This window comes from Aristolochia californica, unplaced genomic scaffold (assembly GCF_029961685.1).
Source record: "Aristolochia californica isolate CCGP_79_NKW_82.1479 unplaced genomic scaffold, dmAriCali1.0.hap1 SCAF_4, whole genome shotgun sequence".
Taxonomy (NCBI): Eukaryota; Viridiplantae; Streptophyta; class Magnoliopsida; order Piperales; family Aristolochiaceae; genus Aristolochia; species Aristolochia californica.
Genome location: NW_027182103.1, coordinates 15,978,019 through 15,998,874, shown reverse-complemented (window position 1 = coordinate 15,998,874; position 20,856 = coordinate 15,978,019).

Below are 20,856 nucleotides of genomic sequence, written 5' to 3'. Positions count from 1 at the left end.
AAAGTGTCTGTAATTTTTAGGTATTGTAAAGTTTTTAGTTTATGTATGTCAGGTTTTGCAATCGTCGGGAAAAGGGGGAGGTGGGGGGTTTTTCACTGAGTGTTGACTCCCAATCCTTAATTCATTCCTTAAAAAATGATAGCCCATTATGCATGATAAATCACTTTACAATCATCTATGATCTTTAGGTCAGCTTTTTTAAATGGGCAAAATAATGCCTTGTTTGATTCAAGTAAACATCCCACCGTACGTTCACTTGGGAATTTAATTTTATTCTCTTTAAAAGGTTTGGATCCATATGTCATTTGCATCTTTAACATGTTTCAAGCATGCATATCCATTTTTTTAAACATGTGTAGAAAAATCTCTTTGTTATAAAATTCCTTCCTATTAGGGTTGAACTAGTGGAATTTCCCAAACTTGGATAACAAAACTTTTGTTTTCTTTTTTCGTGTATGAAAATTTTCTATAAATACATTTTTAGTGCTTTAAATTTTTTCCATATGTAAACTCTAAAATTTTCATTTTGTTGTGATCTATTTACCTTTTATCTCATTTTTTGTTTACGAGATGAAGGGAAAGTGAAAACTCAAGTTTTGATTTAAGAAAAAAGTATACATCTATAAGGGAAATGCACAAGGCACATATGTAGAGAGAGATAATTCCAAAAAGTGTCTGTAATTTTTAATGATTTTGACTCTTTTTAGTTTTTATATATTAGGTTCTGCAATCGTCGGGAAAAGGTGGAGGCGGGGGATTTTTAACTGAGTGTTGACTCGCATCCGATAAATCATTACTTACAAAAATATAGCCCGTTAGGCATGATAAATCACTTTATAAACATCTATGATCGTTAGGTAAAATTTTTCAAAAAGGGCAAAATAATGGCTTGTTTGACTCGGGTAAATATCCCACTACACGTTCACTTGGGAATGTAATTTTATTCTCTTTAAAAGGTTTTGATCCAAATGTCATTTGCATATTTAACATGTTTCAAGCATGTATATCCATTTTTTAAAACAAATGTAAAAAAATCTCTTTGTTATAAAATTCCGAGCTATTAGGGTTGAACTAGTGGAATTTCCCAAACTTGGCTAACAAAAATTTTTATTTCATTTGTGGTGTTCGAATAAATTTTATTTACTTGCATTTGTTATTGCTTTAAATTCTTTCCATACGTAAACTCTAAAATTTTCATTTTGTTGTGATCTATTTACCTTTTGTCCCTTTTTTTGTGTATGAGTTGAACGGAAATTGAAAAGTCAAGTTCTGATTTATGAAAAAAGTATACATCTAAAATGGATATGCATAATGCACAAATGCAGAGAGAGATAATTCCAAAAAGTTTCTGTAATTTTTTGGGATTGTAAACTTTTTTGTTTTTATATATTCGGTTTAGCAATCATTCGGAAAAGGAGGAGGTGGGGGATTTTTAACTGAGTGTTAACTCCCAATCCATAAGTCATTCATTAAAAAAATAGCCCGTTACGCATGATAAATCACTTTACAATCATCTATGATCGTTAGGTCAACTTTGTTTAAATGGGCAAAATAATGACTTGTTTCACTTGGGTAAATATCCCTCCGCATGTTCACTTGGGAATTTAATGTTATTCTCTTTAAAAGGGTTGGATCCATAGGTCATTTGCTTATTAAACATTTTTTAAAATATGTGTAGAAAAATCTGTTTCTTATAAAAATCCGAGCTATTATGGTTAAACTAGTGGAATTTCCCAAACTTGGATAACAAAACTTTTGTGTTCATTTGTGGTGTGTGAAGAAATTTTCTTTACTTACATTTGTTATTGCTTTAATTCTTTCCATACATAAACACTAAAATTTTAATTTTGTTGTGATCTATTTGGCTTTTATCTCTTTTTTTGTTTACGAGATGAAAGGAAAGGGAAAATTCAAGTTTTTATTTAAGAAAAAAATATACATCTAAAATGGAAATGCACAATGCACAAATGTAGAGAGAGATAATTCCAAAAAGTGTATGTAACTTTTAGGGATTGTAAACTATTTTAAGTTTTTATATATCAGGTTCTGCAATCGTCTAGAAAAGGGGGAGGAGGGGGATTTTTAACTTAGTATTGACTCCCAATCCATAATTCTTTCCTTGCAAAATATAGCCTGTTACGCATGATCAAACACTTTACAATCATCTATGATCGTTAGGTCAGCTTTTAGTAAATGGGCAAAATAATGGCTTGTTATACTCGAGTAAATATCCCAGCGATCATTCATTTGCAGATTTTACATGTTTCAAACATGCATATCCATTTTTTGTAACATGTGTAGAAAAATCTCTTTCTTATAAAATTGCGAACTATTAGGGTTGAACTAGTGGAATTTCCCAAACTTGGCTTAAAAAAGTTTTGTGTTCATTTGTGGTGTGGGAATTAATTTTCTTTACTTACATTTGTTATTGCTTTAAATTCTTTCATAACATAAACTCTAAAATTTTCATTTTGTTGTGATCTATTTGCCTTTTATCTCTTTTTTTTTTACGAGATGATGGGAAAGTGAAAACTATACATCTAAAATGGAAATGCCCAATGCATAAATGTAGAGAGAGATAATTCCAAAAAGTGTCTGTAATTTTTAGGGATTGTAAACTCTTTTTAGTTTTTATGTATCAGGTTCTACATTCGTGGGGAAAAGGGGATGGCGGGGGATTTTTTACTGAGTGTTGACACCTATCCATAAATCATTCCTTACATAAATATAGCCCGTTACGCGAGGTAAATCGCTTTACAATCATCTATGATCGTTAGGTCAATTTTTTGTAAATGGGTAAAATAATAACTTGTTTCACTCGGGTAATTATCCCTCCACACGTTCACTTGAGAATTTAATGTTATTCTCATTAAAAGGTTTGGATCCATAGGTCATTTGCATCTTTAACATGTTTCAAGCATCCATATCCATTTTTTAAAACATGTGTAGAAAAATCTCTTTTCTTATAAAATTCAGAGCTATTAGGGTTGAACTAGTGGAATTTCCCAAACTGGGATAACAAAACTTTTGAGTTCATTTGTGGTGTGTGAATAAATTTTCTTAACTTACATTTGTTATTGCTTTAAATTCTATCCATACATAAGCTCTAAAATTTTCATTTTGTTGTGATCTATTTTCCTTTTATCACTTTTTTTGTATACGAGATGAAGGGAAAGTGAAAACTCAACTTTTGATTTGAGAAAAAAGTATACATCTAAAATGGAAATGCACAATGTACAATGTAGAGATAGTTAATTCCAAAAAGTGTCTATAATTTTTTGGGATTGTAAACTCTTTTTAGTTTTTGTATATCAGGTTCTGCAATCGTCGGGAAATGGGGGGGAGGGGGATTTTTAACCGAGTGTTGTCACCCAATCTATAAAAAATTCCTAATAAAAATATAGCCAAATTTTCATGAAAAATCACTTTGCAATAATCTATGATCGTTTGGTTTGCTTTTTTTTAAATGGGCATAATAATGGCCTTTCTGAGTCAGGTAAATATCCCTCCGCACGTTCACTTGAGAATTTAATGTTATTCTCTTTAAAAGGTTTGGATCCATCGGTCATTTGCATCTTTAACATGTTTCAAGCATGCATATCCATTTTTTAAAAGAAGAGAGTAAAAAAATCTCTTTCTTATAAAATTCCGTTCTATTATGGTTGAAGTAGTAGAATTTCCCAAACTCGGATAACAAAACTTTTGAGTTCATTTGTGTTGAGGGAAATTAAAAACTCAAGTTTTGATTTAAGAAAAAAGTATACTTCGAAAATGGTAATGCACAATGCACAAATGCAGATAGAGATAATTCCTAAAAGTGTCTATAATTTTTTGGGAGTTTTAAACTCTTTTTAGTTTTTATATATCAAGTTCTGCAATCGTCAGGAGAAGGGGGAGGCAGGAGATTTTTAAATTAGTGTTGACTCCCAATCCATAAGTCATTCCTTACTAAAATATAGCATGTTAAGCATGATATATCAGTTTACAATCATCTATGAGCGTAAAGTCAACTTTTTGTAAATGGGCAAAATAATGGCTTGTTTGACTCGGGTAAATATCCCACCGCATGTTCACTTGTGAATTTTATTTTATTCTCTTTGAATGGTTTGGATCCATAGGTCATTTTCATATTTAAATTTTTTTAAAACATGTGTAAAAAAATCTCTTTCTTACAAAATTCCGAGCTATTAGGGTTGAACTAGTGGAATATCCCAAACATCGATAAAAAAACTTTTCTGCTCATTTGTGGTGTGTCATAAAATTTTCTTTTCTTAAATTTTTTATTGCTTTAAATTCTTTCCATACATAAACTCTAAAATTTTCTTTTTTTATATGTTTTGGCCTTTTTTCTCTTTTTTTGTTTACGAGATGAAGGGAAAGCGAAAATGTATGTTTTGATTTAAGAAAAAAGTATACATCTAAAATGGAAATGTACAATGCACAAATGTAGAGAGAGATAATTTCAAAAAGTGTCTATAATTTTTAGGTATTGTAAAGTCTTTTTAGTTTTTATATATCTGGTTCTGCAATCGTCGAGAAAAGGAGGAGGCGGGGGATTTTTAACTGCGTATTGACGCCAAATCCATAAGTCATTCCTTACCAAAATATAGCCCATTAGGCATGATAAATCACTTTACAATCATCTATGATCGTTAGGTCAACTTTTTGTAAATGGGGAAAATAATGGCTAGTTTGACTCGGGTAAATATCCCACCGCACGTTCACTTAGAAATTTAATGTTATTCTCGTTAAAAGTATTGAATGCATAGGTCATTTGCATATTTAAAATGCTTCAAGAATGCATATCCATTTTTTAAACCATGTGAAGAAAAATCTCTTTCTAATAAAATTCCGAGCTATTAGGGTTGAACTAGTGGAATTTTCCAAACATGGAAAACAAAACTTTTGTGTTCATTTGTGGTGTGTAAATAAATTTTCTTTACTTGCATTTTTTATTGCTTTAAATTCTTTCCATACGTAAACTCTAAAATTTTCTTTTTGTTGTGATCTATTTGCCTCATATCTCTTTTTTTATTTACGAGATGAACCGAAAGTGAAAACTCAAGTTTTGATTTAAGAAAAAAGTATACATATAAAATGGAAATGCACAATGCGAAAATGTAGAGAGAGATAATTCGAAAAAGGGTCAGCAATTGTTAGTGATTTTAAAATCTTTTTTGTTTTTATATATCAGGTTCTGCAATCGTCGAAAAAAGGGGGAGGCGGGGGATTTTTAACTGAGTGTTGACTCCCAATCCATAAGTTATTCCTTAAAAACAATATAGCTCGTTATGCATGATCAATCACTTTACAATCATCTATGAACGTTTGGTCAGCTTTTTGTAAATGGGTAAAATATTGGCTTGTTTGACTCGGGTAAATATCCCACCGAACGTTCCCTTGGGAAGTTAATGTTATTCTCTTTAAAAGGTTTGGATCCATAGGACATGTGCATATTTTACATGTTTCAAGCATGCAAATCCTTTTTTTAAAACATGTGTAGAAAAATCTTTCTTATAAAATTCCGAGATATTATGGGTGAACCAGTGGAATTTCCCAAAATTGGATATCAAAACTTTTGTGTTCATTTGTGGTGTGTGAATAAATTTTCATTACTAACATTTTTTATTGTTTTAAATTCTTACCATACATAAATTCTAAAAAATTTAGTTTGTTATGATCTAATTGCCTTTTATCACTTTTTTTGTTTACGAGAGGAAGGGAAAGTGAAAACTCAAGTTTTGATATAAGAAAAAAGTATACATCTAAAATGGAAATGCACAATGTACAAATGTAGAGAGAGATAATTCCTAAAAGTGTCTGTAATATTTTTGGATTGTAAACTCTTTTTGGTTTTTATATATCAGGTTCTGCAATCATCGGGAAAAGGGGGAGGCGGGTGATTTTTAACTGAGTGTTGACTCCCAATCCATAAGTCATTCCCTACTAAAATATAGCCCGTTACGCATGATAAATCACTTTACAATCATCTATGATCGTTAGGTCAGCTTTTTGTAAAAGGGGAAAATAATGGCTTGTTTGACTTGGGTAAATATTCCACCGCACGTTCACTTGGGAATTTAATGTTATTCTTTTTAAAAGGTTAGGATCCAAAGGTCCTTTGCGTATTTAACATGTTTCAAGCATGCATATCCATTTTCTAAAACATGAGTAGAAAAATATCTTTCTTATAAAATTTTGAGCTTTTAGGGTTGAACTAGTGGTAATTACCGAACTTGGATAACAAAATTTTGTGTTCATTTGTGGTGTGTTGAATCCCAATCTATTAGCAATTCCTAACAAAAATATAGCCCGTTAAGTATGATAAATCACTTTACAATAATCCATGATCGTTAGGTCAAAATTTTGTAAATGGGCAAAATAATGGCTTCTTTGACTCGGTTAAATATCCCTCCGCACGTTCACTTACGAATTTAATTTTATTCTCTTTAAAAGGTTTGGATCCATAGGTCATTTTCATCTTTAACATGTTTCAAGCATGCATATCCATTTTTTAAAACAAGTGTGGAAAAATCTCTTTCATATAAAATTTTGAGCTATTAGGGTTGAACTAGTGGAATTTCCCAAACAAGGATAAAAAAAACTTTTGAGTTCATTTGTGTGTGTGAATAAATTTTCTTTACACTCATTTGTTATTGCTTTAAATTCTTTCCATACATAAACTCTAAAATTTTCATTTTGTTGTGATCTATTTGCCTTCTATCTTTTTTTTTATTACGAAATGAATGGAAAGTGAAAAATCAAGTTTTGATTAAAGAAAAAAGTATACATATAAAATGGAAATGCACAATGCACAAATGTAGAGAGAGATAATTCAAAAAAGTGTTTGTAGTTGGGGGTAGTAAACTCTTTTTAGTTTTTATATACAAGGTTCTGCAATCGTCGGGAAAAGGGGGAGGTGGGTGATTTTTAACTGAGTGTTGACTCCCAATCCATAAGTCATTCCCTACTAAAATATAGCCCGTTACGCATGATAAATCACTTTACAATCATCTATGATCGTTAGGTCAGCTTTTTGTAAAAGGGGAAAATAATGGCTTGTTTGACTTGGGTAAATATCCCACCGCACGTTCACTTGGGAATTTAATGTTATTCTTTTTAAAAGGTTAGGATCCAAAGGTCCTTTGAAGATTTAACATGTTTCAAGCATGCATATCCATTTTCTAAAACATGAGTAGAAAAATCTCTTTCTTATAAAATTCCGAGCTATTAGGGTTGAACTAGTGGTAAATACCAAACTTGGATAACAAAAGTTTTTGTGTTCATTTGTGGCGAGTGAATAAATTTTCTTTATTTACATTTTTTATTGCTTTAAATTCTCTCCATAACTCTAAAATTTTCATTTTGTTGTGATCTATTTTTTTCTTTTATCTCTTTTTTTGTTTACCAGATGAAGGGAAAGTGAAAACTCAAGTTTTTTTTTAAGAAAAAAGTAGACATCTAAAATGGATATGTGCAATACACAAATGTAAAGGGAGATAATTCCAAAAACTGTCAGTAATTTTAGGGATTGGAAAATCTTTTTAGTTTTTATATAACAGGTTCTGCAATCGTCTGGAAAAGGGGGAGGCGGGGATTTTTAACTGAGTGTTGACTCCCAATCCATAAGTCATTCCTTAAAAAAATATAGCCCATTATGCATGATAAATCACTTTACAATCATCTATGATCGTTATGTCAGCTTTTTGAAAATGGGTAAAATAATGGCTTGTTTGACTCGGGTAATTATCCCACCGCACGTTCACTTGGGAATTTAATATTATTCTCTTTAAAAGGTTTGGATCCAAAGGTCAGTTTCATCTTTAACATGTTTCAAGCATGCATATCGTTTTTTTAAAACATGTGTAGAAAAATCTGTTTCTTATAAAATTCTGAGCTATTAGAGTTGAACTAGTGGAATTTCCAAACTTGGATAACAAAACTTTTGTGTTCATTTGTGGTGTGTGAATAAATTTTATTTACTTACATTTGTTATTGATTTAAATTCTTTCCATACCTAAACTCTAAAATTTTCTTTTTGTTGTGATCTATTTGTCTTTTATCTCTTTTTTTATTACGAGATGAAGGGAAACTGAAAACTCAAGTTTTGATTGAAGAAAAAAGTATACATCTAAAATGGAAATGCACAATGCACAAATGTCGAGAGAGATAATTCCAAAAAGTGTCTGTAATTTTTGGCGATTGTAAACTCTTTTTAGTTTTTATATATCAGCTTTTGCAATCGTCGGGGAAAAGGGGGAGGCGGGGGATTTTTAACTGAGTGTGGACTCCCAATCCATGCGTCATTGCCTAAAAAAATATAGCCCGTTACACAATTTTGATCTTTTTTTTTTAACGAGATGAAGGGAAAGTGAAAAATCAAGTTTTGATTTAAGAAAAAAGTATACATCTAAAATGGAAATGCACAATGCACAAATATAGAGAGAGATAATTCCAAAAAGTGTCTGTAATTTTTAGGGATTGTAAATTCTTTTGAGTTTTTATATATCAGGTTTTGTAATCGTCGAGAAAAGGGGGAGGCTGGGGATTTTTAACTTAGTGTTGCTTCCCAATCCAAAAGTCATTCCCTATAAAATATAGGCTGTTAAGCATGATAAATCACTTTACAATCATCTATGATCGTTAGGGCAGCTTTTTGAAAATGGGCATAATAATGGGTTGTTTGACTCGGGTAAATATCCCACCGCACGTTCACTTGGGATTTTATTGTTATACTCTTTAAAAGGTTTGGATCCATAGGTCCTTTGCATCTTTAATAGGTTTCAACCATGCATATCAATTTTTTAGAACATCTATAGAGAAATCTCTTACTTATAAAATTCCGAGCTATTACGGTTGAACTAGTGGAATTTCCCAAACTACAATAACAAAACTTTTGTGTTCATTTGAAGTGTGTGAATAAATTTTATTTACTTACATTTGTTATTGTTTTAAATTCTTTCCATACATAACATCTAATATTTTAGTTTTCTTGTTATCTATTTGCCTTTTTTATCTCTTTTTTTGTTTACGAGATAAAGGGAAAGTGAAAACTCAAGTTTTGATTTAAGAAAAAAATATACATCTAAAGTGGAAAAGTGCAATGCACAAATTTAGAGAGAAATAATTCCAAAAAGTGTCTATAAATTTTAGGAGTTGTAAACACTCTTTAGTTTTTATATATCAGGTTATGCAATCGTCGGGAAAAGGGGGAGGTGGGGGATTTTTAACTGAGTGTTGACTCGAATTCCACAATTCATTCCTAATCAAAATATAGCCCGTTATGCATGATAAATCACTTTACAATCGTCTATGATCGTTAGGTCAACTTTTTTTAAATGGGCAAAATAATAGCTTGTTTGACTCAGGTACATATCCCACCGCACGTTCACTTTGGAATTTAATGTTAATCTCTTTAAAAGGTTTGGATCCATAGGTCATTTGCATCTTTAACATGTTTCAAGCATGGATTTCTATTTTTTAAAACATGTGTAGAAAAATCTCTTTTTTGAAAATTCTGAGATATTAGGGTTGAACTAGTGTATTTTCCCAAACTTGGATAACAAAAATTTTGTGTTCATTGGTGGTGTGTGAATAAATTTTCTTTACTTACATTTTTTATTGCTTTAAATTCTCTCCATACATCAACTCTAAAATTTTCATTTTGTTGTGATCTATTTACCTTTTATCTCTTTTTTTGTTTACGAGATGAAGGGAAATTGAAAACTCAAGTTTTGATTAAAGAAAAAAGTATACATTTAAAATGGAAATACACAATGCACAAATGTAGAGATAGATAATTCCAAAAAGTGTCAGTAACTTTTAGGGATTGTAAACTCTTTTGGTTTTTATATATCAGGTTCTGACTCTATTGGGAAAAGGGGGAGGTGAGGGATTTTTTACTGAGTGTTGACTCCGAATCCATACATCATATAGTCCGTTATGAATTATAAATCACTTTAAAATCATCTATGATCGTTAGGTCAGCTTTTTGTAAATGGGAAAAATTATATCTTCTTTGACCCAGGTAAATATCCCACTGCACGTTCACTTGAGAACTTAATGTTGTTCTCCTTAAAACGTTTGGATCCATAAGTCATTTGAATCTTTAACAAGTTTCAAGGATGCATATCTATTTTTTAAAACATGTGTAGAAAAATCATTTCTTATAAAATTCCAACCTATTAGGGACGTACGAGTGGAATTTCCAAAACTTGGATAACAAAAGTTTTGTGTTCATTTCTAGCGTGTGAATAAATTTTCTTTACTTACTATTATTTATTGCTTTTAATTCTTTTCATTCAAAAACTCTAAAATTTTCATTTTGTTGAATTCTATTTGCCATTTATTTATTTTTTTTACGAGATGAAGGCAAAGTGAAAATTCAATTTTTGTTTTGAGAAAAAAGTATACATCTAAAATGGAAATGCACAATGCACAAATGTAGAGAGAGATAATTCCAAAAAATGTCTAAAATTTTTAGGGATTGTAAACTCTTTTTAGTTTTTATATATTAGGTTCTACAATCGTCGGATAAAGGGGGAGGCGGGGGATTTTTAAATGAGTGTTGACTCCCAATCCATAAGTCATTCCTTACAAAAATATAGCCTGTTACGCTTGATAAATCACTTTACAATCCTCTATGATCGTTAGGTCAGCTTGTTGTAAATGGGCAAAATAATGGCTTGTTTGACTCTAGTAAATATCCCACCACTCGTTCACTTTGGAATTTAATGTTATTCTCCTTAAAACATTTGGATCCATTGGTCATTTGCATCTTTAACATGTCTCAAACATACATATCAATTTTTTAAAACATGTGTAGAGAAATATCTTCCTTCTAAAATTCTGAGCTATTAGGGTTGAACTAGTGGAATTTCCGAAACTAGGACAACAAAACTTGTGTTCCTTTTTGGTGTGTGAAAAAATTTTATTTACTTACATTTGTTATTGTAAACTCTTTTTAGTTTTTATATATCAGGTTCTACAATCGTCGGGAAAAAGAGAGGCGGGGGATTTTTAACTGAGTGTTGACTCCCAATCCATAAGTCATTCCTTACAAAAATAAAGCCCCTTATGCATCAAAAATCACTTTACAAACATCTATGATTGTTAGGTCATATTTTTGTAAATGGGCAAAATAATGGCTTGTTTGAGTCGAGGTTCTACAACCATCTAGAGAAGGGGGAGGCGGGGGTTTTTTAACTGAGTATTAACTCCCAATCCATAAGTCATTCCTTACAAAAATATAGCCCGTTACACATGATAAATCTCTTTACAATCGTCTATGATCGTTAGGTCAGCTTTTTGTAAATGGCCAACATAATGGTTGTTTTACTCGGGAATTTAATGTTATTCTCTTTAAAAGGTTTGGATCAATACAACATTTGCTTGTTTAACATGTTTCAAGCATGCATATCCTTTTTTTAAACATGTGTAGAAAAATCTTTTTCTTATAAAATTCAAAGCTATTAGGATTGAAGAAGTGGAATTTCCCAAACTTGGATAATAAAAATTTTGTGTTCATTTGAGGTGTGTCAATAAATTTTCTTCACTTACATATATTGTTTATTTAAATTCTCTCCATACATGAACTCTAAAATTTTCATTTTGTTGTGATCTATTCGCCTTTTATATCATTTTTTGTTTACGAGATGAGGGGAAAGTGAAAACTCAAGTTTTGATTTAAGAAAAAAGTATACATCTAAAATGAAAATGCACAATGCACAAATGTAGAGAGAGATAATTCCAAAAAGTGTCTGCAATTTAAAGGGGTTGTAAACTCTATATAGTTTTTATATATTATGTTCTGCAATCTTCGGGAAAAGGGGGTGGTGGGGGATTTTTAACTGAGTGTTGACTCCCTATCCATAAGTCATTCCTTACAAAAATATATCCCGTTAGGCATGATAAATCACTTTTCAATCCTCTATGATCGTTATGTCAGCTTTTTGTAAATGGGCAAAATAATGGCTTGTTTGACTCAGGTAAATATCCGACCGCACATTCACATGGAAATTTAATGTTATTCTCTTTAAAAGGTTTTGGATCCATAGGTCATTTGCATCTTTAACTTGTTTCAAGCACACATATCCATTTTTAAAAACTTGTGTAGAAAAATATCTTTCTTATAAAATTTTGAGCTATTAGGGTTGAACTAGTGGAATTTCCCAAACTTGGATAACAAAACTTTTGTGATCATCTATGGTGTGTGAATAAATTTTCTTTACTTACATTTGTTTTTTCTTTAAATTATTTCCATACATAAATTCTAAAATTTTCATTTTATTGTGATTTATTTGCCTTTTATCACTTTTATTTTTACGAGATGAAAGGAAAGTGAAAACTCAAGTTTTGATTTAAGAAAAAAGTATACAACTTAAATTGAAATGCACAGTGAAAAAATGTAGAGAGAGATAATTCCAAAAAGTGTTTGTAATTTTTAGGGATTGTAAACTCGTTTTAGTTTTTATTTATCAGATTCTGCAATCGTCGCGAAAAGAGGGAGGCGGGGGATTTTTTACTGAGTGTTGACTCCAAATCCATAAGAATTCCTTACAAAAATATCACCCGTTACGCATGATAATTCACTTTACAATCATCTATGATTGTTAGATCAACTTTTTGTAAATGGGAAAAATAGGGGCTTGTTTGACTCGGGTAAATATGCTACCGCACGTTCACTTCGGAATTTATTGTTATTCTCCTTAAAAGGTTTGGATCCATAGGTGATTTGCATCTTTGACATGTTTCAGGCATGCATATCCATTTTTTAAAACATGTGTAGAGAAATCTCTTTCTTATAAAATACCGAGCTATTAGGGTTGAACTAGCGGAATTTCCCAAACTATGATAACAAAAATTTTGTGTTCTTTTGTCGTGTAGGAATAAATTTTCTTCACTTAAGTTTTTTATTGCTTAAAAAAATTTCCATACAAAACCTCTAAAATTTTCATTTTTTTGATCTATTTGCCTTTTATCTCTTTTTTTGTTCACGAGAGGAAGGGATAGTGAATACTCAAGTTTTGATTTAAAAAAAAAAGTAATATCTAAAATGGGAAATGCACAATGCACAAATATAGACAGAGATAATTTCAAAAAGTGTCTATAAATTTTAGGAATTGAAAATTCTTTTTAGTTTTTATGTATCAGGTTCTGCAATCATCAGGAAAAGGGTAGGCGGGGAATTTTTAACTGAGTGTTGACTCCCAATCCATAACTCATTCCTTACCAAAATATAGCCTGTTACGCATGATAAATCACTTTAAAATTTTCTATGATCGTTAGGTAAGCTTTTTGTAAATGGGAAAAATAATGGTTTGTTTGACTCGGGTAAATATCCCACTGCACTTTCAGTTGGGAATTTAATGTTATTCACTTTAAAAAATTTGGATCCATAGGTCATTTGCATCTTTAACATGTTTCAAGCATGCACTTCCATTTTTGAAGACTTGTGTAGAAAAATCTTTTTCTTATAAAATTCCAAGCTTTTACAGTTGAACTAGTGGAATTTCCCAAACTTAGATAACAAAACTTTTGTGTTCATTTGTGGTGGGTGAATAAAATATCTTTACTTAAATTTTTTATTTCTCTAAATTCTCTCCATAAATAAACTCTAAAATTTTCATTTTTTTGTGATCTACTCGTTTATTATCTCCTTTTTTGTTTACGAGATGAAGGGAAAGTGAAAAGTAGAGTTTTGATTTAAGAAACAAGTATACATCTAAAATGGAAATGCACAATGCACAAATGTAGAGAAAAATAATTCTAAAAAGTGCCTGTAATTTTTAGGGATTGTAAACTCTTTTAGTTTTTATATACCAGGTTCAGCAATTGTCGAGAAAAGGGGGAGGCGGGGGATTTTTAACTGTTTCTTGACTCCCAATCCAAAATCATTCCTTACCAAAATATAGCCCATTACGCATGTTAAATCACTTCACAATCATCTATGATCATTAGGTCAGCTTTTTGTAAATGGGCAAAATAATGGCTTGTTTGACTCGGGTAAATATCCCACCGCACGTTCACAAAGGAATTTAATTTTATTCTCTTTAAAAGGTTTGGATCCATAGGTCATTTGAATCTTTAACATGTTTCAAGCATGCATATCCATTTTTTAAAACATGTGTAGAAAAATCTCTTTTTTATAAAATTCCAAGCTATTAGAGTAGAACTAGTGAAATTTCCCTAACTTGGATAATTAAACTTTTGTGGTCATTTGTGGCTTGAGAAAAATTTTTATTTAATTACATTTTTTGTTGCTTTAAATTCTTTCCATACTTAAACTCTAAAATTTTCATTTTGTTTTGATATATTTTCCTTTTATCTCTTTTTTTGTTTACGAGATGAAGGTAAAGTGAAAACTCAAGTTTTGATTTAAGAAACAAGTATACATCTAAACTGGAAGTGCACAATGCAAAAATGTAGAGAGAGATTATTCAAAAAAGTATCTGTATTTTTTAGAGATTGTAAACTCTTTTTAGTTTTTATATATCAGGTTCTGCAATCATCTAGAAAAGGGGGAGGCAGGGGATTTTTAATTGAGTGTTGACTCCCAATCCATAAGTCATTCCTTACAAAAAATATAGCCCATTACGCGTGACAAATTACTTTACATTCATCTATGATCCTTTGGTATGCTTTTTGAAAATGGAAAAAATAATGGCTTGGTTGACTCTGGTAAATATCCCATCGCACGGTCACTTAGGAATTTCATGTTATTCTCTTTAAAAGGTTTGTATCTATAGGTCATTTGCATCTTTAACATGTTTCAAGCATGCATATTCATTTTTTAAAACATGTCTAGAAAAATCTCTTTCTTATAAAATTCTGAGCAATTAGGGTTGAACTAGTGGAATTTCCCAAACTTGGATAACAAAAGTTTTATGTTCATTTGTGGTGTGTGAATAAGTTTTCTTTACATACATTTGTTATTGCTTTAAATTCTTTCCATACATAAAATCTTAAATTTTTATTTTGTTGTGATCTATTTACTTTTTATCTCTTTCTTTGTTTACGAGATGAAGGGAAAATGAAAACTCAAATTTTGATTTAAGAAAAAAGTAAACATCTAAAATGAAAATGCACGATGCACAAATGTAGAGAGAGATAGCTCTAAAATGTTTATGTAATTTTTAGGGATTGCAAAATCTTTTCAGTTTTTATATATCAAGTTATGCAATCGTCAGGAAAAGGGAGAGGTGGGGGATTTTTAACAGAGTGTTGACTCCCAATCCATAAATCATTCCTTAAAAAAATATAGCCAATTACGCGTGATAAATCACTTTACAATCATCTATGATCGTTAGGTCAACTTTTTGTAAATGGGAAAAATGATGGGTTGGTTGACTTGGGTAAATATCCCACCGCACATCCACTTGGGACTTTAATGTTATTCTCTATAAAAGGTTTAGATCCTAAGGCCCTTTGCATCTTTACCATGTTTCAAACATGCATATCCATTTTTTAAAACATGTGTTAAAAAATCATTTTCTTATAAAATTGTGAGCTATTAGGGTTGAACTAGTGGAATTTCCTAAACTTGGATAACAAAACATTTGCGTTCATTTGTGGATTGTGAATAAATTTTCTTTACTTAAATTTGTTATTTCTTTAAATTCTTTCCATACATAAATTGTAAAATTTTCATTTTGTTGTGATCTATTTGCCTTTTATCTCTTTTTTTATTTTCGAGATGAAGGGAAAGTGAAAACTCAAGTTTTGATTTAAGAAAAAAGTATACATCTAAAATGGAAATCCACAATGCACAAATGTAGAGAGATAATTCCAAAAAGTGTCTATAATTCTTAGGGATTGTAAACTCTTTTTAGTTTTTATATATCAGGTTTTGTAATCGTTAGGAAATAAGGGAGGCGGAGGATTTTTAATTGAGTGTTGACTGCCAATCCATAACTCATTCCTTAAAAAACTATAGCTCATTACGCATGATAAATAACTTTACAATCATCTATGATCATTAGGTCAGCTTTTCGTAATTGGGAAAAATAATGGCTTATTTGACTTGGGTAAATATCCCACCGCACGTCCACTTGGGAATTTAATGTTATTCTCTTCAAAAGGTTTGGATCCATAGGTCCTTTGTATCTTTAACATGTTTTAAGCATGCAAATCCATTTTTTAAAACATGTGTAGAAAAATCTCTTGCTTATAAAATTCCGAGCTATCAGGGTTGAACTAGTGGAATTTCCCAAACTTGGATAACAAAATTTTTAGTTCATTTGTGGTGCGTGAATAAATTTTCTTTCCTTTAATTTGTCATTGCATTAAATTCTTTCCACACATTTGCTCTAAAACTTTCAATCTATTTGCCTTTTATCTCTTTTTTTTGTTTACGAGATGAAGGGAAAGTGAAAACTCAAGTTTTTATTTAAGAAAAAAGTACACATCTAAAAGGAAATGCACAATGCTCAAAGGAAGAGAGATAATTCCAAAAAGTGTCTGTAATTTTTAGGGATTGTAAACTCTTTTTAGTTTTTAACTATCTGGTTCTGTCAACGTTGGGAAAAGGGGGAGGCGGGGGATTTTTAACTGAGTGTTGACTCCCAATTCATAACTCATTCCTTACAAAAATATATCCCCTTACGCATGATAAATCACTTTACAATCATCTATGATAGTTAGGTCAACTTTTTGTAAATGGAAAAAATAATGGCTTGTTTGACTCGGGTAAATATCCCACCGCACATTCACATGGGAATTTACTGTTATTCTCTTTAAAAGGTTTGGATCCATTGGTCATTTTCATATTTAACATGTTTTAAACATGCATATCCATTTTTTAAGACATGTATAAAAAAATATCTTTATTATAAAATTCCGAGCTATTAGAGTTGAACTAATGGAATTTCACAAACTTGGATAATTAAACTTTTGTGATCATTTGTGGTGTGTGAATAGATTTTCTTTACTTACATATGTTATTGCTTTAAATTCTTTCCATACATAAACTCTAAAATTTTTATTTTGTTGTGATCTATTTGCTTTTTCTCTCTTTTTTTGTTTGCAAGATGAAGGGAAAGAATAAACACAAGTTTTGATTTAATAAAAAAGTATACATCTAAAATGGAAATGCACAATGCACAATTTTAAAGATAGATAATTCCAAAAAATGTTTGTAATTTATAGGGATTGTAGACTCTTTTTAGTTTTTATATATTTGGTTCAGCAATCGTTGGGAACAGGGGGAGGCGGTGGATTTTTAACTGAGTGTTGAATCCATATCCATAAGTCATTCCTTAAAAAATATAGCCCGTTACGCATGATAAATCACTTCACAATCATTTATGATCGTTAAGTGAGCTTATTTTAAATGGGAAAAATAATGGCTTGAATGACTCGGGTAAATATCCCAGCGCACGTTCACTTTTTAAAAAAGTTTGGATTCATTGATCCTTTACATCTTTAACATGTTTCAAGCATGCATAGCCAATTTTTAAAACATTTGGGAAAAATCTCTTTCTTATAAAATTCCGAGCTATTAGGGTTTAACTCGTGGAATTTCCCAAACTTGGATAACAAAATTTTGTGTTCATTTGTGGTGTGTGAATAAATTTTATTTTCTTACATTTGTTATTGCTTTAAATTCTTAGTATGCATAAACTCTAAAATTTTCATTTTTTTGGTGATGTATTTGCCTTTTTTCTATTTTTTTTGTTTACGAGATGAAGGGAAAGTAAAACCTCAAGTTTTGTTTTACGAAAAAAGTATACCACTACAATGGAAATGCACAATGCCTAAATGTAGAGAGAGATAATTCAAAAAATTGTCTGTAATTTTTAGGGACTGTAAACTCTTTTTAGTTTTTATATATTTGGTTTTGCAATCATCGAGAAAAGGGGGAAGCGACCGATTTTTAACTGAGTGTTGACTCCCAATCCATAAATCATTCCTTACAAAAATATAGCCCGTTACGCATGATAAATCACTTTACAACGATCCATGCTTGTTAGGTCAGCTTTTTGTAAATGGGCATAATAATGCCTTGTTTGACTCGACTAAATATCCCACCGCACGTTCATTTGGGAATTTAATGCTATTCGCTTTAAAAGGTTTGGATCCATAGGTCATTTGCATCTTTAACATGTTTCAAGCATGCATATCCATTTTTTAAAACATGTGTAGAAAAATCTCTTTCTTATAAAATTCTGGGCTATTAGGGTTGAACTAGTGGACTATCCCAAACTTGGATATCAGCACTTTTGTGTTCATTTGTGGTGTGTCAATAAATTTTCATTACTTAAATTTTTTATTGCTTTAAATTCTTTCCTTACATAAACCCTAAAATTCTCATTTTGTAGGGATATTTTTGCCTTTTATATCTTTTTTTGTTTAGGAGATGAAGCGAAAGAGAAAAATCAAGTTTTGATTTTAAAAAAAGAGTATAAATATAAGATGGAAATTCACAATGCACAAATATAGAGAGAGATAATTCCAAAATGTGGTTGTAATTTTTAGGGATTGCAAACTCTTTTTAGATTTTAAATATTAGGTTCTGCAATCATTGGGAAAAGTGGGAGATATGGGATTTTTCACTGAGTGTTGACTCCCAATCCATAAGTCATTCCTTACAAAAATATAGCCCATTACGCATGATAAACCACTGTACAATAAATTATGATAGTTAGGTCAGCTTTTTGTAAATGGGCAAAATAATGCCTTGTTTGGCTCGGGTAAATATCCCACCGCACGTTCACTTGGGAATTTAATTGTATTCTCTTTAAAAGGTTTGGATCCATATGTAATTTGCATCTTTAACATGTTCTGTAAACTCTTTTTAGTTTTTATATATCAGGTTCTGTAATCGTCGGGAAAAGCTAGAGGCTGGTATTTTTAACTGAGTCTTGACTCCCAATCCATAAGTCATTCCTTACAAAAATATAGCCCGTTACGCATGATAAATCACTTTACAATCATCTATGATCGTTAGGTCAGCTTTTCTTAATTGGCGAAATTATGGGTTGTTTGAGTCGGGAAAAAATCCCACTGCGCGTCCACTTGAGACTTTAATGTTATTCTCTTTAAAAGGTTTGGATCCATAGGTCCTTTGCATCTTTACCATCTTTCAAGCTTGCATATCCATTTTTAAAAACATGTGTAGAAAAATCTCTTTCTTATAGAACTCCGAGCTAATAGGGATGAACTAGTGGAATTTACCAAACTTGGATAACAATACTTTTGTGTTCATTTTTGGTATGTCAATAAATTTTCTTTCCTTAAATTTTTTATTACTTTAAATTCTTTCCATACATAAACTCTAAAATTTTTTTTTTTTGTGATCTATTCGCCTTTTATCCTTTTTTTGTTTACGAGATGAAGGGAAAGTGAAAACTCAAGTTTTAATTTAAGAAAAAAATATACGTTTAAAATGGAAATGCACAAATGTAGAGAGAGTTAATTCCAAAAAGTGTCTGTAATTTTAATGGATTGTAAACTCTTTTTTGTTTTAATATATCAGGCTTTGTAATCGTCGGGAACAGGGGGAGGCTGGTATTTTTAACTTAGTGTTGACTCCCAATCCATAAGTTATTCCTTAAAAAAATATAACCTGTTATGCATGATAAATCACTTTACAATCTTCTATGATCGTTAGGGCAAATTTTTGTAAATGGGCAAAAAAATGGTTTGTTTGACTCGATTAAATATCCCTCCGCACGTTCATTTGGAAATTTAATGTCATTTTCTTTAAAAGGATTGGATCCGTAGGTCATTTGCATCTTTAACAGGTTTCATGCATGCATATAAATTCATTAAAACATGAGAACAAAAATCTATTTTCTTATAAAATTCCGAGCTATTAGGGTTTCTTTACTTACATTTGTCATTGCTTTAAATTCTTGCCATACATAAACTCTAAAATTTTCATTTTATTTATTTGCCTTTTATCGGTTTTTTTCTTTACGAGATGAAGGGAAAGTGAAAACTCAAGTTTTGATTTAAGAAAAAATTATACATCTAAAATGGAAATGCACATTGCACAAATGTAGAGAGAGAAAATTCCAAAAAGTGTCTGTAATTTTTAAGGATTGTAAACTCTTTTTTTTTTTATATATCGGGTCCTGCGATCGTTGGGAAAAGGGGGAGGCAGGGGATTTTTACCTGAGTATTGACTCCAAATCCATAAGTCGTTCCGTAATAAAATATAGCATGTTACGCATGATAAATCACTTTGCAATCATCTATGATCGTTTGGTAAACTTTTGGTAAATGGGCAAATTAATGGCATATTTGACACGGGTAAATATTCCACCGCACGTTCACTTGGGAATTTAATGTTATTGTCTTTAAAAGGTTTGGATCCATAGGTCCTTTGAATGTTTAACATGTTTCAAGCATGGATATCCATTTTTCAATCATGTCAAGAAAAATCACTTTCTTATAAATTTCCGATCTATTTGGGTTGAACTAGTGGAATGTGTGGTGTGTGAATAAATTTTCTTTACTTACATTTGTTACTGCTTTAAATTCTTTCCATACATAAACTCTAAAACTTTCATTTTGTTGTGATCTATTTGCCTTTTAGCTCTTTTTTTGTTTTTGAGATGAAGGGAAAGTGAAAACTCAATTTTTGATTTAAGAAAAGTGTATACATCTAAAATGAAAATGCTCAATGGACAAATGTTGAGAGAGATAATTCCAAATAATGTCTGTAATTTTTAGGGATTGTAATCTCTTTTTAGTTTTTATATATCAGCTTCCACAATCGTAGGGAAAAGGGGGAGGCAGGGGATTTTTAAATGAGTGTTGACTCCCAATCCATAAGTCATTCTTTACAAAAATATAGCCCATTACGCAAGATCAATCAATTTACCATCATCTATGATCGTTAGGTCAACTTTT